This window comes from Cervus elaphus, chromosome 16 (genome assembly GCF_910594005.1).
Source record: "Cervus elaphus chromosome 16, mCerEla1.1, whole genome shotgun sequence".
In the NCBI taxonomy this organism is placed as follows: Eukaryota; Metazoa; Chordata; class Mammalia; order Artiodactyla; family Cervidae; genus Cervus; species Cervus elaphus.
The window spans coordinates 15001-34131 of record NC_057830.1 but is presented as its reverse complement, the minus strand read 5'-3'; positions in this window follow the sequence as shown (position 1 = coordinate 34131).

Here is a 19131-nt window from a genome sequence, read left to right as displayed (position 1 = left end):
ATCACCATAAAACCCAAGACTGCGAGCCACGCGGCAGAGCAGTTCTCCTGGGTTCCCTTACCTACTGCTCTCCACCCGGGTGCCCTTTCCCAATAAAATCTCTTGCTTTGTCAGCATGTGTCTCCTCGGACAATTCATTTCCGAGTGTTAGACAAGAGCCCAGTTTCGGGCCCTGGAAGGGGTCCCCCTTCCTGCAACAAATGGCGACCACGAAGGGACATCTTCTTCGCTGAGACTGACATCCTGACCACTCGGGGTACTCAGGGGCCAGCTTGCCTGCCAATGGACCAGACCCAGCGGCTGCAACTGGGACCCTTTTGTCCCTGGTCTCCTCCTGACGCGGACAACTGGCCAGAGTGCCCCGACCGGTAAGGAACAAGAGACTTTATTGACCTCCCTCCCCTTCCCTCTCTCTTTCCTCTCCTTAGCCCTTCCTATCCTTCCCGTTTTTCTAGTCCCCCGGTCCTGGACGCAGGAATCTGGTCGAAGGGCCTCAGCTTGAGCTGAGGATTGGAGACTGATCACCTCCTCTTGGCAGAGAACTCGAATTTTCTGGTCTGGTTTCTGGTAGGGCCGAGTTCCAGTCCTCCCTTTTCTGGAAGCCCAGGGAAAAGTCCCGTAATGCCTGGGTGTCTGCAGGTGGCAGGAGACGTCTGTAAGGCCACCCCTTTTGCCCCCCTTTCCCGCCTCCTCCCCCTTCTTTCAACCTGGCTTCCTTTCCTCCTTTTGAAATCTTTGAAGACATCTGAAGTTTTGTGTCTCTATAAAAGGTTTTCTGAAAGACTGTATTCTTGTATTTAAGAGAGTGTCTGATGAGGACTGCCAGGTTTATATGTGTGTGTTTTAACTCTGTTCTGTGTTGTGATTTGTGATGGCCATTTTGCTTTGTTTGGCTACCATTTAGACCTGCCACCATTTTGTTAGAGCTTGATTTTCTTTCCCTGTGCCTTGAGACCAGGGCTCTCAGGAACACTTATCTAGACCATCTCTAACTCCTGAGACTGAGAGAAAAAAGAGAAAAGCCTTTAAAAATGTTATTTATTTCAGCTTTTTTTATAAACTAGTAAATTTTATATTGTAATATCTAATTCATGACCAAACTTAGAAAATGAAGCTAGATCTTGCAGTGTGTCTGTCTAAATATGTCTTGGTATGTTTTTGTCTCTGGGTAATATTTTTTAGGTTAATTTGTAAATGAGCTCTATTTAATTGGCTTAAAAAAAGGTAAGCGCTTACAAATCAAATAATTCTAAATTAAACAATAAATTCCAGGTTCAGGTGAACTGGGAAATATTCAGTACTAAATACCTGATATTAATGTTTTTTGTTGACCTATCTAATATAGACATGTCTTAGAGTAATTAACATCAAGTAGAATATTTTCATTGTACCTAGGTTTAATATAAGTTAAATATTATACCTATTACAAGTTTGTCAACAAAGAAATTACCTCGAGTGAAAAAACTTCTAGAAAATGTAAATGAGGTATGAGTTTATATATAAACTCTATTAAGAATAATTATTCTTTAAAAATATCTGTCTACAATAGTCTCCCCAAATTGGCGTAACTTGAATTTCTAAGGGTTGTGCTTAAACTAAGTATTAAAAGTCTATTAAATAATTAGGTCATTTCCAAATGAAATAAGATTTTGAAACATTTACTACTAAACACTGATTTCCTTTTACAGAAAAACGAAAGAGATTTGGGACTATAAATGAATAATGTTTGATGCCATCCTAAAATGTTTTAAGAAAGCAAGGGTTTTAGAAATTATCACTGGTATTTATGCTCACCAATCTATAAAATGCTAATATAAAAGTTAGCTCTTGGTTGCTAAAGGAAAGCAGGAAGAGTGATTTCAGTAAAAAAGTATGAAAAAAATACTAAAAAGAGTTATGCATGATCAGGATTTTCTAAAATTGGATTACAATTAGTTAGGTAAGTGGATTTTGTCAGGAATGACATGGTTGTAAGAAAACTGCTTAGAGCCAATTAGGTCCAAGATGGCGGAGCTGACTTTCACTAGACCTTGAGCCTTGGTATTTACGACCATTGTGACATATCAACAAGCTAAATGATACAGCCATCAACGTTGACTAAATCTGACCAAATGTTCTAAATGCTTTTAATTGATCTTTTCGATAAAAATTCCTAAATCGAATTCTTTTGAAGTTCCTTTGACCTCTAGCTAACTTTGGGGTGTTTCAGAGGGCCCCTGAAACATCCCAAAGAGAGATATTAAACTGTTTATTTGGTTGGTTAAATTACATGAAAAAGATTATCAAATGAGTAATAAATCCGCTCATGTTATAATGTATGGTAAAATTACTAATACAGATATCCTAGAAATTATATAGAGTTCTTAACATTTTGATATGTCTTGGTGTTCTAATGAGAAACCTGATGACTTCACAAAAGTTAACAAAGGACTGAATGAACCAGCGAATATGTTTATAACTTTTATGGTTTCTATCTGAGAAATTACAGGTTTAAATCGTGTGTTTTCTGGGAATAAAAAAAAAAAAAAACCTTCCTCTTAAACTAATTATAAAAATAATTTGGTAAATTTACACGTTATAAACAGAACAATTATATTTTCTCTCTATCTGACTCCTCCAGAAATTTAAAACTCTTAAGTTTCCAGTAAGTTTATCAAATGAGCTAAAAAGGTTACCTCACTAACAGGTACAAAAATCTCAAGGAATTTTTGAGACCTTAAAAGAAAAGAGTTCACCTAGATTTGTTAGGCAAAATCTGTGATAAGCCTTTGGTGTGAGTTTCCCAGTCCTGTTTTATATTAAAAGTTCAGTCTGAGATCCTATAAGTGTTTCAGCAAAATAAAAAGTTTACGATCAACTCTGTTATGTGATATTAATGTAAAAGTTTGTTTCTGAAGCTTATCTCAGTAATCTATCTTTGGACGAAGATCAGATGCCTCATGACCTGCAACCAGGACTGGAAAAAGACATAATTTAAGAGACTGTCTCCAACCTGGATGGAAAGACTTTTTGTCAGGTACTCTTAACTAGCTCAAGCACAATGAAACTGAAGGGAAAGATTATTTCCCACTTCCAAAGGCCCCTACACTGGATTGGTCTATAGAGAAGACAGCTGACCTGATCTCACCTTAAAATGATGCTCAAACAAGAAAAACTACGGTACACCAGGATGAGAAGACAACGACATCAGAGGTAGACAGCTTGTCCAAGATACTGGACCTGATTTGTATGATCGTTTATAGTGTTCTCTTGACTTCTTAGACCTTTGTATATAAATCAAATGCTTTTCTATCATAGGCCTGATACTATGCTAGTTTTAAAAATCAATCCAATTGTTGGGTTTGTGGCCAATTATCTGTGTGTAGCTCTGGGTTACCTTGGTAAATGTCTCTACTACAAGACTCTAACTGGTTGGCCCTGAGGAAATTTACTTGGAAAAATTATAGTCATATTCAGGTTACTATGATACTACCAGACGGGATCCCCTCACTGGGCCAATTAATAATGCCTACTCTGACTCTGGCTATAAATTTGAGCCTTTTTCTATTCCTCAAGCTCAGTCAGAGCAACAAAAAAAAGTTTTAACAAAAGAAAAAGAAATCTCCCACAATTATGAGATAGATTTATATAGATAACACTAGGCTATGGTAATTTAGGTTTAAAGTCTCCTCTGTGTTAAAAACAATTAAATCATACTAAGGATAATCAGTCTAGTAACACTAGAAAACTGGGCTATGTGCCTTATAAGTGGTGGTGCCAATGTATAATTTCCCTGAAAGATAAAGATTCGTACAGAGTAGACTAAGTCAGACGACCTGAGATATACTGGGCTACATCTAATAGAAGCTCTTAGGTCTTACTTGTGACTTTACTAATACTGCTGGCTACGTTCTTTGTATTTCACCTGTTTTACAGAATTGCTATTTCTTACAGTGCCAAATGTGTGACTGAGGCCTCTGATAGAATAATATATAGTTCCTTATGAAATCGATGATGATGACAGTGTAACTCTAGATATGAGAAAAAGCAACAAGAGGGAATGTTTTCCTGGACCAAGAGGCTAGTAAGACAGATGGTCCAGAGAATTTTAGATACTGTTTTATGGCCTAATCCAGTAACAGCACATCGAGAGGCCGGTCGACAAAATCTTTGCCAAACCTGAGAATGGACATTCTCAGCACCATGGGATAAAATGGTCATGAAATGGCCCCCTCAAAGTCGTGGTCAAGTTTGTGAGCAAAAAGGGGCTTTGCCAACTGAAGACTGACACTTGCCATCTACATCTACAGCGATTATATCACGGCCACTGCAACTGCTGACTTTCAACAGTCAACCCTGAAAGGAGTTCAGGGTGAAGATCAAGAATGAGGTGTTCCATGCTCTGGGAAAAACTGGCAGAACAGGCCTTCAGATAGTTAGATCTTTTCAAGAGATTTTATGAGTCCCAATTCTTGCATCTTCTCATACCTAGAGAAACACTGACATCATTAATGGTGCCATCTGCTTTGGCTATTAAATAAAAAATTTTACAATTAAAAGTCAAAATAGAGTACTCAGCTATGGTTCAGACATCCTGGGAAATAACCAGGTGTTACTATGGGTGTAATTTCAGATTAGACATTGTATTGCTAAACACTTGAGTTTTCTGAGTCGTGTCAGGCTTAGATGCCACCATTCTCAAAACAATGTCTGCTGGAAGCTAGTAACTTCTACCTTACTTTTTATAAAACTAGGCAACTGGCCACCTGGCTACAAGTCTCCCTGAAGTGCCAGGTCCAGACTGGATTTCAGGCCTATTCTTCTAAAAGAAAGAGATTTACTTTGTCTATTAAAACTCCAGTTATCCCTTCTCCAGCTACTACTAACTGGGTATGTTACAACAAAATGGCAGACCAAGGGACTGAGATTTTAATCATACAAGGCTCAGATCTAAGACTTGGAACTCAGGAATACTTCCAATTCAGTGTCTCTTCTCCAAGCTGAGGCGGTCCTATGCCCCATTTTGACAAAAAGTTATCACAGTCATAGTTGCCCTGTTCCCTAAATAAAACTGAACAGGACTCTGCGGGGGTGGCGACTCTGGAGTACAGATCTGCTGTACTGTAAAATATAGGCTTTATTCAGCCTCCTTGACCTTCCCTGAGTTCCAAAGGGTAGATTCAAACAATTGCCAATCAGAGAAGGAAAAAAAATACAGAAACAGAGGGGAAACAATCAAATGGTGGTACAGCCTTGAGACGGGTCCTGGTTCCTACTCAAAAAAAAAAAAAAAAATGCATAACAATCTCTTCTGAGTTCTTCTACAGAACTAGAGCCCCCACCCAGGTGGAAGATGGTAACTTCAGACTAAACATTAAGATTCTTAGAACACAGCTCTGTTGCTTGACCACCAGCCAATCATCCCAACAGTGCCTCCTGTTTCTGGGGACCAGTGATGACCATCCTGTTAGGTCTCCTGTTTGGCCCTTGTCTATTTTACCTCTGAGAGGCGCTGACAGTTCCAAACTAAGTTGCTGTTATTACAAGAGTAAAAGCTGGTTTCAGATGTAAAACACCCCAACTTAGGTCAGGTATAGAGAGACTTCTGCTCTGCTAGGCAGGCCTACGCCCAGGCACAGCAGGAAGAAGTTACAGAAGAAAGAGACCTCCGCCCCAATTCCCAAGAAGCATCTTGAGTATGAAGTCTCTCAGGGGGGAGTTGTTAGGGGAAGCACACTGATTGAAACCGCCCACCCTGGCCAGGCACCATAGTAACCATTTGCATGAGTTGTTTTATGGCAGGAGATCCTGATAAGGAATACGGAACTAATAGGCCACCACCAGCCGGAAGAGTTCGGGAAAGATCGGAAGAGTTCGGGAAAGATCGAGAGGAGGCACTACCTGTCCGTCCACTTCCCAGAATCCCTCTTGCTAGCATCCATCTTGGCTGAGCGATGCGTGCGCCACCAGGAAAGACTCTGAATTAGAATGATTGGCCAAAGACCACCCGGAAACTAATCCCATCACCATAAAACCCAAGACTGCGAGCCACGCGGCAGAGCAGTTCTCCTGGGTTCCCTTACCTTACTGCTCTCCACCCGGGTGCCCTTTCCCAATAAAATCTCTTGCTTTGTCAGCATGTGTCTCCTCGGACAATTCATTTCCGAGTGTTAGACAAGAGCCCAGTTTCGGGCCCTGGAAGGGGTCCCCCTTCCTGCAACAATAGGATGGATAGTCTTTTTCTTCTGTTCCCAGGTTCAATCTCTACCACCCAGAATTTCCCTCAATTTGTTCCTATCACCCTTTCTCTACCTCTTGGCTCCTAGTAAGATATCCTTCTTTCTTCATTGTCTGGTAGGACCCAGAGTTCCTCATGGTTTCAGGTTGTCTCTCTGGCTCCTAGGAGCTTCTTTCCTGCTGAGACTGCCCCAGCTAAGACACACTGTCAGCTTTATTCTTCCTTCCTGAAATTTGTCAGGCAGCCAGCTCCCTGCTCCCTCCTATTCCCTACCATAAATAGCTCTGAAGGGCCCCTTTGGATATCAGAGTCATCCTTGTTCTTCTGCTCTGAAGATTTCTGAACTGTAAACAAAGTATAATCTTGCTTCTTTAGGACCATAGAGCAGAGGAAGAGGCACAAGCTTTGCAGAGAGAGACATCCTTGGGTTCGGAGTCTACATTCCTGCCTCTCTAGCTTTGGTAAATCATTAACAAGATTTCACTTTCCTCATCTATAAAAGGTGGGGGATTTTACCCATTTCACAGGATTACTTGGAGAGTTAGAGTAAATTAGAGTTCATGACATGGTATATAGTCAGTTTCAATTTGTGGTTTTCCTTCCCTGGCAGAAATAACTCCTTTCTAGACAATCACTAGCTCACTGAGCAAGAATTTCCAGCTTGCTCTGTCCTCCTGGCCTCAGCCACACCATCAGCCTGCTCTCTACTCCCAAGAAAGACTCTCTGTGGCATTTTGAAGGTTTGTTAAAGTCTTACGAAACAGAACACGACTCCATTTGACTGGGGGAAGCTGGGGCCATCGAGGACTAGAGTGGATTAAAGTTGGCTGTGAATTCTTTGAAACCAATTTTTGGTTACCTCTCTCCTTGAATCCGAAATGGCAACCCACTTCAGTATTCTTGCCTGGAGAATCCTGTGGATGGAGTAGCCTGGTAGGCTGCTGTCCATGGGGTCACACAGAGTCAGACAGGACTGAAGCGGCTTGGCATGTGTGCATGCACTGGAGAAGGAAATGGCAATCCACTCCAGTATTCTTGCCTGGAGAATCCCAGGGACAGAGGAGCCTGGTGGGCTGCCATCTATGGGGTCGCACAGAATCGGACATGACTGAAGCGACTTAGCAGCAGCAGCAGCAGCTCCTTGAATCCAGGGTGGTTCTGTGCTGCTTAATCAGAAATCCTCAGCATTAGTGCAGCACCTGCCATGGAAGTGGATGGGAAGTGGAAACTTCTGCTTTGTCTCCCTTGGAACACTTCCTCTTGGGATGCTTCCCCCAGAAGTGCAGCCACCTGGAGCAGCCACGTCAGGCCATTGACTAGAGCTGCCCTCCCAGTTGGCAGCCACCTAGATGCACCATCTCAGTCCCTGCCAGCCAAGCCCTTAGAGGACACCGGCTCCAGCCAAGGCTGTGTAGGTCAGAACTCACAGAATCTTTGTGTAATAAAATGACTATTCAAAGCCACTGAGTGTTGGGGTGGTTTGTTACGTAGCAAATAGGTACCCAGAACAAGAGCCTCGACGACGGAGGTGGCACGCAGTTCCTGTCTGGACACCAGCCTCAACCCTCCGTGCTGTGGGAGGAGTCCTGGGCCTTTATGGGGCTGGCATGCCCCTCCCCCACACCACACCGGAAGCACTTTGATGCACAGTGCTCGGAGACCACAGAGCCAAATGTGGGGCTCTATCTCCCTCTTGCTGAGCAGAGCAGGCACTGCAGAGAGCTCCCTGCCAGGTCTGCATCCCTACCATCTGCCTCCCTAGTGCCAGGTGGGCAGCCAGCCCCAGAGACCCTGGCTGCCAGGAATGCTTGGCTGTGAGGCTGTGGCCTGTGGCTGTACCAGCCCCAGCTACCAGGGCCAATATCAGAGCAGCCATCCCCTGGTGCTCAGCAGAGCTGCCAACGGGATTTCAGAGAACAGCCGGAGGCATAGTCTTAATGAATCAGAGGCTTCTAGAGGGGAAACGGAACGCAGGGCTGGCAGTAGAGGGACAGTGCTTGATCTCCAGACTGCCGACAAACGGGGCTGTGAACAGAAGGTGGCCTGTCCCCCATCAGGGGGACGGGACATCCGGGGAACAGGAGTGGAGCTCAGGAGGCGGAGGGGATTGGCCAGACCTTTCCCCTCCACTCACAGTGAATGTCACCCCAAGCACAGATTCTGGATTTTTTTTTTTTTTTAATTGTGGTAAAATATATAACATAAAATTTACTATTTTAACCATTGAAAAATTTATTTTTCATTGAAGGACAATTGCTTTACAGAATTGTGTTGGTTTCTGCCAAACATCAACATGAATCAGCCATAGTTATACATGTGTCCCCTCCCTCTAGAACTTCCCTCCCACCTCCCTTCCCATCCCACCCCTCTTGTTTGTTACAGAGCCCTGGTTTTTGATTCCTGCATTGGTAGGCGGACTTTTACCACTGAGCCACCTAGGAAGCCCACTTATTACCATGGATATGCACTATTTAAATTAACGTGAATGAATTTGATTCATCTAGGGACCTCATATAAGGAGAATTACACAGTGTTTGTCTTTGGGGGACTGATTTGTTTCACTTAGAGTAATATCTCCAAAGTTCATCCATGTTGTACATGTGTCCAAGTTTCACTCCATTCTAAGGCCGAAGGTATACACTATGCTTTGTTTTTGCATTTATCCATGAGTGGATACTTCTATTGCTTCCAGCTTTTGGCTATCGCGAATAATGCGTGCACATTTATCTGAGTCCCTGCCTTTACTTCTTTCTGAATGCTTTTAAAAGTACTCTTCTTCCCTCTGTTGACTATAAAATTTATAGATGTATATTATTCCCACTTGTCTCCTCAGCTGACTTGAGATTAAGAGGTCTAACGCCTAGGCCTCTTCACCTGGCCCATCAGGCTAATAATAAGAAACGTTATAAAGCAGGTGATGTGTGTCACTGCTTCACAAACTCCATGACAGCCTGTCAAGTGCGTGTTATCTTCTTAGTTTAAATAAACTAAGGCTCAGAGACAGCATGACTTTTGCTAAGGTCATCAGCTGGGAAGTAGCAGAGTCAGGACTTGGAAGTCAGGGCCATGTGAATCCCAAGTTCTCAGCCTGATGAGTGCTCATCCCAGCCCCTCACCTGAAGAAGCCCTTCTCTGGGGCTCAATTTTGTCTCTCAAACTCGAATCTTTTCTTAATTTATTTTATTAAATTATAGTTGATTCATGAGTATATACACATATGTATATATATATATATATGCATTCTTTTTCATATTCTTTCCCATTTTGGTTTATCACAGAATATTGAATATGTTTCCCTGTGCTATACCGTAGGACCTTGTTGTTTACCCATTCTATATATATTAGTTTGCATCTGCTAATCTAAAACTCCCAAGCCATCTCTCCCCAGCCCCACTTGGCAACCACAAGTCTGTTCTCTACGTCTGTGAGTCTGTTTCTTTTTAATAGACAAGTTCATTTGCAAGTTATATCATATGATATTTGTATGTCCTGTCTTACTTAGTATGATACTCTCTAGGTCCATCCGTGTTGCTGTAAATGGCATTATTTCATTCTTTTTAAGGCTGAGTAATATTCCATTGTATATATACCCATATGTATATATGGGTGTATATATGTGTATATGTGGTGTGCATGTGTATATATGGCTGTATATATGCATATATGTGGTGTATATATGTGGTGTATATGTGTATATATGTGGTGTATATATGTATATATGTGTACATATATGCCCATATGTATATATGTGTTGTATATATGTATATATGGGTGTATATATGTATATATGTGGCATATATGTGTATATATATGGTGTATATGTGTATATATGTGGCGTATATATGTATATATGTGTATATATATGCCCATATGTATATATGTGTTGTATATATGTATATATGGGTGGATATATGTATATATGGGTGTATATATGCATATATGTGGTGTACATGTGTATATATGGGTGTATATATATGTATATATGTGGTATATATATGTATATATCAGTGTATACATGTATATACGGGTGTATATGTGTATATATGTATATATGGGTATATATTTGTATATATAGGTGTATATATGTATATATGGGTGGATATATGTATATACGGGTGTATATATGCATATATGTGGTGTACCTGTGTATATATGTGGTGTATATATGTATATATGGGTGTATATATATGTATATATGTGGTGTATATATGTATATATCAGTGTACATATGTATATATTGGTGTATATGTGTGTATATGTATATATGGGTATATATTTGTATATATGGGTGTATATATGTATATATGTGATGTATATATGTATATATGTGGTATATATGTGTATTTATGGGTGTATATATGTATTTATCAGTGTATATACATATATATGTGGTGTATATATGTATATATGTGGTGTGTATATGTATATATGGGTGTATATGTACCACATCTTTTTCTTTCATTCATCTATCAGTGGACATTTAGGTTGTTTCCATGTCTTAGTGATAGTAAATAGTGCTGCTGTCAGCATTGAGGTGTTTGTATCTTTTTGAATTATAGTTTTCTCCAGATACATGCTGAGGAATGATATTGTTGGATCATACGACAACTTATTTTTAGTTTTTTAAGGAACATTTATACTGTTTTCCATAGTGGTTGCACCAATTTACATTCCCACCAACAGTGCAGGAGGGTTCTCTTTTCTCTATACCCTCTGCAGCATTTGTTATTTGTAGACTTTTTAATGATGGCCATTCTGACTGATGTGAGGTAGTACCTTATTATAGTCAATCTTGAATGTTAGTACTGTTTCTCCACCATCTCTGACCTTTATCCTTCTTTCTGGACCAAAACCCAATCAATTCTTTCCCCTGCAATGGCCTGTGTGGTACATGCCATCCCCCCAGCCCAGGTAAGCACCATCCCTGAGCCAGCCCCTCTTAGCCTCTGGCCATAGCCATGCCCCACACTGCTCTCCCTGGCCCAAGCTCGTGGTCGCACTGGAAATATTGGCCCTGTTGCTTCCAGGAGAAAAGGGAACAGCTCTTGTTTATTCTCACATCTCTAGCAGAACAGCCTCTCCTGATGGGTCCCCTTGGCCAAGAAGCAGAGTCCCTGCAATGATCTGCAGACAGGTCAAGCCCCAGCCTCTGCCTGTGCTCCTGAGGTGGGCAGGACATGATCAGGTGGGTCTCAAGGTACAGCTTTAGGGAGTCATGGAGAAAAGTTATTTTCAGACCAGCTCTTAGCTGTCTGAAGAGTCCCTGGTGACACAAGCACTTTGCTCTCAGCTTGGCTCTTTCTATTCAGTTCATCTTGATTGTAACCCTAAAGGGAAGCGGGTGAGAGATGGAGTGGGTGATGCTGGGATCCAACCCACTTTGGACCCCACCAGGCAGGAGAAAATTCACTTGGAAGAATGGCAGCACTTCGTACTGCAGGGGAAGAAGACTCCTTGGCCACTTGAGATTGACCCCCCACCCAACCAGGCCCCCACAGGAGAGCCAGAATTTCCACTCCAAGGGACGTATTTATTGCCTGATGCTGAAAGAAGAGGATGATTGGCAGGAAGGGAATTTCTATAGCATCCTAAGGCTGTGAGCTTGTATATATTCTCTTCTCTGCCCTAAGCATCTGTCTCCAGTCTTGGCCTCAGAAGAACCACAGAACCTCAGAGCCATGAAGACCATCTGGTCACATGTCTTTTAACAGTGATTTCAGGGACTTTGTGAGGTACTGTGGGGATTTTTTTGGGGGCAGAGTCTGTAGCTCTCCTCCTGAACCACCAAAGTGAGTGACAATGCAGAAAATATCCAACACCTCCCCCCACCCCTACTGATTTAAAAGCTGGGCATTAGGAAGGGAAAAGACTCATCTATCCACAGCAGAGGCAGGCCTGGCTCTGCAATGTGGCCTGTCTTCAGGATGAGTTCCAGGGCCTCTTCACGGCCTGAGGGAAAGGGAGAAGAAGCTGAGGAGGGGAGCTGAGGGACTGGGGGAAAGGGGGACCTCATATTTTCCATCTACAACAGGGACATGGCAAAAGGGAAAGAAGTCATGTTCCCACTGGAAAGATCACCATTAAAAGTAAGAGAGAAAACTGAAAAAATGGGGACAGTCACCCAGTCATGAAAAGAATGGTATGAAGACCATTGTTCTCAAATGGGAGGGCACTGCTCTGGCTCTGATGAGTGCAGAGGAAGACACAATTTCAGCCCAAGGAGAGCAGAAGGAGGGCAAGTTGGCATGGGGCGGGAGTGCTGGCCCACCCTTGACTTGACAGATTGGCAACAGGTCTGCCCTGCTCCACCTGCACTCAGAGGAGGTCCCAGTTCAGTAACTTCTGCTCCTAATACCCTATGGCTCCTGGTGAGCCTGTGAAACCCCTCTTTCTGCTGGGAACAGGAGACCTAGCCTTGGGTGACCATCAACATGTTTTTGCAGAGAAAAAAAATGTAAGGTGTGATTTTGAAAGATTGCCAATGTGAGAGCCCCATCCCCCAGCCTCTCCAGCCACAGTGACCAACTCCTCCCAGCCCAATGGATAGGTTAATGGTTCATCCTGGGGGCACTTCTCCCCCTCACTCCGTCCCTTCTGCCTCCATTACACTCACAGCATTGTTTGCTTTAAAGGAGCCTTGGCGGGGGGGGGGGGGGGTGACTTGCTTGGGGTCCCTACCTTGCTAGCTAAAAGCTGGGGAGAACAGGGAGAGGGCAGCCCAGGATGATGCAGACCAGACCACCATGAGCCCCAGCAAGCCCAGCTGATCAGAAACCAGTCAGCTGCCCACTCCCGTACCTCTATCAATTTCCTCCACTCCTCTCTAGGCCAGAGAGCATCCCCTGCTAGTTTAGGATTCCAACAGCAGTAGCCACTTTAATTCTACTGAGAGCCCCCTGTGAGCCAGGGTCCCCATATTTGCAGACCCTTCCCAGGACCTTTGGCAGCCTGCTGGGCCCACTGAGCAGGGATGTTGGCTCCAGAAAGTCTCCAAGGAGGCCAAGGGGTGGGGGACCAGGACTGCTCCAGGGGGAAGCAAGGGAAGGTCTCTCATCTAGAGGAAGGGGAGCCCCTCCCACCCTCCCCCTGGCAGCACAGTGTCACGTTTGACTGAAATTTAATTATAGTGTAGTGCGAGCAAGAACAAACAAGGACTCCTAACTGAAAATTGCATTCCCAGCTCCATCACGGCTCACAGCCCTGATGCTGTCAGAGTGTCTATAAACACAGCCAGCCCCTGCAGGGCCAGCTCCTCTGCGCCCACGCTGTGCTGCAGGATCAGTCAGGAAGGCCCGAAGGGCATATTACTTTCTAGGGAAAGCCTTGAGGGCAACTCTCCTAGCTTCTTCTGGCCCTTCAAGGTCACACCGCCTCCTCATCACAGCAGGCAAATCGGATCCCAGCAGAGAGGGAAAGATACACACTGGGAGCCCTCCATATGGATTCTCTAAAGGAATCCTCTCAAGTGGCTTCTGTTGTTTAATATCGATTTTACAGGTGAGAAAAGTGAGGCTCAGAAGCTAGACAACTCATCTGCCTGGTCACCCAGCTAGTCAGTAGAAGCACTGGGATTGGACCCAGGAATACTACTTTTGACATAGCTGTGCTCTTCAGTCCCAAACACCACCCACACTGTCTTACACAGGACACACTCCTTGGGGCAGGGTGAGCGGAAGGCACTGCTTCCAATAATGCAGCCCTCCAGCCATGGCAGACCAGTCCTGCAGACATCTGCCCAAGCTCCCTGAAATATGAATGTTGAAAGGCCAAATGCAGAGGCTGGGATCATTGCTAGAGGTGCCCTGGGTTCCACCACCCACAGCTGCCAAAACAGGGTTTGGCCATTCAGTTCCCCTTTTGCTTCTAGAGAATACTCTTCTATCCTTCCAATATACTTGGGATATGGGAGGGTTTTGTTTGCTGGCTTGCTTCGTTGAGATAGAGAAGTTCTGTGACTTGCAACCAAAGAATTTTAACATATATCTAAAGAGGCCTTTGGAAATCTAGCTCCATCAAATCACTCAAATCTTATTCCTCAATTCCCAATAGTCATCAGTTCTAGTCAGGTCAGTCCCTTCTCTGTTCATGCTGAACCCATTCAGGCCAATGCCCAGGATATTCTGCATAAAGCATCCTCACAACCTCCAATTCCATTTTTCCTCCAGCCTAAGAGATTCTACCCATTCTCCAAGATTCAACTGCCTCAGCACAACCTGAACAATCATAGTACTAGAGAACAAAAATAATAATAAAACCCAATATACTTTCCCTGTGTATTGTTATCTATCTTGGTTCATGAGGTCTTTGATCATAGAAACCTCATATTGTTCTGGTCTTGCATAGCAGAAAGGGTCCAGCCCAGTCTGGGAACAGAACAGGTGCACTGAATTATTTATGAGGATGGCCTGGCAGACAATGCTCCCACTTGATCAAAAACTGTTTTATTTTTTGCTACACTGCACATCCCAGATCCTGTACATTAGACACAGTCATGTGACTGTGTTTTAGCCAATGGAAAGTGAGCAGAAACATGAGTCACTTTTGCCCAAGTGTGCCCACCCACACCCTTCATCCCCTCCTCTGGCTACATGAAGACAATCACAAGGCCCTAAGTTCTAAACCATTGTGTGGGAAGCCTCCTGTCAATCAAGAACACCTGCTGCAGACAATTATATAAATGAGAATGAAACGTCTATTGTATTGGAACCATCATACACTTAGTGGCAGTCTGTCAGAGCAGCTAGTCTTATCCACCTACTATGGATGGGGCAGTGATGCTGGGGCAGGTCATGGTGTCTTGGTAGTGGCAATGCTTGTTACCACTCATTCAGCAGGACAGCAGTCATAGTGGTGTTGTAATAGTGGGGGTGGCAAGGATGATGACAGTAACAATCTTCATGATGATAACAATGTGGTTGGTATTGCTCATGACTGTGATACTAATGACATATAATGGGCTGCCAATAAAGACTTCACCTGTCACCACAGAACTGGCATCTGGGACCCAAAGCTGAAGAAAAAGAGTCCCTTAGTTCTCCCTGTTCAAACGTGGCCACCAGTATGTAGGCAGCAGGCACTTCCTCAGAGATCAATAAGAGTGGGCACCCACATCTCCATCCCCAAAGTCTGTGTAAGCAAAGGACGGGATAAGGACAAGGAGAATCATGTTGTTGAGGATATGCTGTTTTTTGGAGACAAGTTACTGCCTCCCTAGCCTTTCTACCACAAAGCCAAGATGGGGTAGGGGTGGGGGATCACTGCATTAAGAAAGGGCCTGCAGCTCCTTTTCCCACTGAACATCAGCCTGCCAACCTGGCCCGAGTGTAAAATAGGTCCCTGGTTTCCACCTGGGTTAAGTGAACTGAGTTGATGCTGCACAAGTATGCTCTACACAGAGGCAGACACTACCAGAGGCAGGAGGACATCCCACTATTGATGACAGTGGGGGCCGGGCGGGGGAGCACAAGAGTCAACCCTCACCCAGAACTGTCCTACTTGGACCCTGAGAAGTAGGAGGCCCCACAGGGCCCTCCAGGAGCCCATGCTGAAGACATGGGAGAAGCAAGATCTTGAAGAGGAGAGGGGAGGGGTCTCTTGATCAGACTTCACCTTCCCCTCCACTTCAAGAAGCCAGGGTACCTGCCCAACATTGTTCTGGGGAGACAAGATGAAATGACATTTCATTGGTGAGAGAGTGGGAGTTTCAACTGAATGGTTTGCACCAGTAGAAAGGATAAAATCTCAGGGTAATGGAAATTGCCGAAGATCTTCTTGAGGGATGGCAAGGGGATAGTCCACAGAATGTAGTTAAAGCACTTATTGGAGGGAAATATAATCTTTTCAGGTTGTTACCCCACCAGTTAGTCTTCCAATAGACTGGTTCCATCAGGAATGGGAACAGAGGTGATTCATTAATTCTTTCATGAAATGTTTAACAAGTGGCTACTGGATCTCAGGACACATACTGATGGGAATAATACTGACAGGGACAAGTGTGTGAAAACACTAGCTCCCGAGGGTCTCCCTTAGATGCCTGGGGGAGTCTGAACTCCCTGGGCCCCTGCTGTACTCTGGACCATCTCCCACTATAATCAAGTATATCTGATAGCATACTGGTGCACCCATACTAATAGAGACCCAATTTAATCAATATTAAACAAGATAGATGCTTATTGTGCACCATGGAAACAGCCAGGTAAATGACCTGGGGCTGGCTGGCAGGGCAGCCTCATCTCATCAGTCTCTGCTTCCTTTATCACATGGCCCTCTGTCTCAAGGTATTTCTTTCAAGGGTCTTATCACCATCTGTGACATCTTGCTTTTTTATTTATTTATTTTTGTATTTACTGCACTTTTTTCCCACTGCAATGTTAGCTCCCTGCAAGCAGTAACCATGTCTGGTATATTCACTGTAGAATTCCCTGCACCTAGCATGTGTAGATGGAGAAGGAAATGGCAATCCACTCCAGTATTCTTGCCTGGAGAATCCCAGGGACAGAGGAGTCTGGTGGGCTGCTGTCTATGGGGTCACACAGAGTTAGACACGACTAAAGTGACTTAGCAGCAGCAGCAGCAGCAGCAGCAGCATGTGTAGAGACTGTAAATATTTGTACATAACACTTAGATCCTAGTACCTCCTCTTTCCAAGAGTAACTCTGTCAATCTATATTCCCCATAATGCTTGAAAATTGTTAAGTAGGTAATTTGGCCCCAAGAACAGCCCTGAATCCAACTACCCAGTCAGTCACTTGATAGAGAATGATTACTTCTTCCTCTTAGCCTGTGAAGAAACAACACAGAACAAAGAAGAGAAAAATTTCACATGGTTCTTGATATTAATGCCTGGAAATTACATCACTAGTAAACCATGGCTCAGTGAATTATCAGAATCTTCCTCTGGGTAAGAATGTAAGGGAACAAAGAGAGGAGAGAAGTAGCAGTATTTACTCTCTAAGGTTAGTTGTTCGGGTAGGTTAGTGAACATGGAAATAAAAGGCCTAAATTGAAGTAAAGGAGACAGCCTGCAGCTGCAGAAAGCATTCAGCTGGGGTTGTCAGAAGACTGAGCTCCTGGTCCTAACCTCACCTTCACTCACTGCCTGAACAGAATAAATTGTGCCACCTCTCTGGGCAGTAGTCTCTCTGCCTGTTTGATAAGAGGTTTGGATCAAGTCATGTCCACGGTCTCTTACAGTTCTGATGGTCTGTAAGGAGGAAGGGCTTTCTTCATTAGTCTTAAAGCCCATCAACTTATGGCACTGAATGTGTTTCCCTCCAAACATGTCCTTTCTCCATAACTATGTAGCTCCTTTTCAAATCATATTCTTGTTTGGCACACCTCAATGTCATCAAATGTTGGCAAAGGAGGCTGAAGAGGTCCAGCAAGTCAGCATCTATGAAACAGCCAAGAGTGGCTTCTTATTTTCTTTGGATATTTTTCCATAGGAAAACAAGCACACTGATGCTCTGCTCCTCGAGCCACATGCCAGTAAGGGAAAGAGGAATTGCTTGCTCAATAGCCAAGAAATTCCTAACATGTTTGGATACTTTTAATATTAAAATCCCTTATGAATACCGAGTTAATATGCATAGCATCCTTTCTGACTCATCATCAACTCAATGGACATGAGTTTGAGCAAATTCCAGGAGATAGTGAAGGACAGGGAAGCCTGGTGTGCTGCGGTCCATGGGGTTGCAAAGAGTCAGACACAAATGAGCAACTGAAAAACAGCAACAAATCCTTTCTGAATCAAGGGAAAGCAAAACTCCAAACTATTTACAGATCTTCTCTATAAAGGTCTACTAACAGAACAAAGAGAGATTCCAGCAAGGGTTGAGGACAAAAAGGACAACAGGAAGAACAATAACCAAATATTGAGTATCTATCTTAAAACTCCCCCCTAGACTAGATGCTATGAGTGATGATGCCCAGGATACAATGACAGCTTTAATGTAATATCCTTACAATTCCTAGCATTTATGAAATAGTAAGATGATGGGGGCAGGGGGAGGAGTCCTGAGTGCATGACATGGAAGTAAGTTTATTTTAGAGATGAGTAATAAAGAATAATTTTTTATAATAATACAAAAGGCACAAGAAGAAGTAGAAAATCTGAATTCTGTAATAAAGAAACTAAAACTGTAAATTAAACAAAAATATATATCCTCAAACAAAACTCAAGACCAAGGCAGCAACCCAAGAAAACTGTAACTAACACTTCAAGAAATAAAAACTTTATTGCATATGTCCTTCCATAGACATAAGAAGAAGCATTGCTCTAGTCATTTAATAAGCCAGCATGACCATAGTTCTAATATCTGACAAGGAGAGTGATAAAAAGAAAATTACAACAAACCCACTCATAAGTAGAGTGCAGAAACCCTTTTAAAATGAGCAAAATAAATCCAGTAATATGTAAAAAGGATGATATATCATGAAATACAAGACTGGCTTAACATTAAAAAATCAATTTATGTAAATTACCACATTAACAGAATAAAGAAGAAAAAACATTTCAAGATATACCCAAAATAATACATATGATAAATTTCAAGACCTGTTTAGTATCACAGAACTCTCAGCAAACTAAAATGAACATCCTAAATCTGAAAGAGAGTGCAACTAACATTACATCCAATGGTGACAGAATGAATGTTTCTCATCCCCAGGGTCAGGAACACAAGGATGGCCATTCTCACCCCTCCTATCCAACGTTATGTTAGTGGCCCCAGTCAGGGAAATAAAAAGTAAAAGTCATAAAGGTGGGAAAGCAAAAAAACATGCTTTCTTTGTTCACAAATGGCATAAATATATGTGCTGACTATACACACACAAAAAAATAATAATTTAATTTTGCAGCAATGTAGGACGTGTTGTTGTTGTTCAGTCACTAAGTCACGTCTGACGCTATGTGA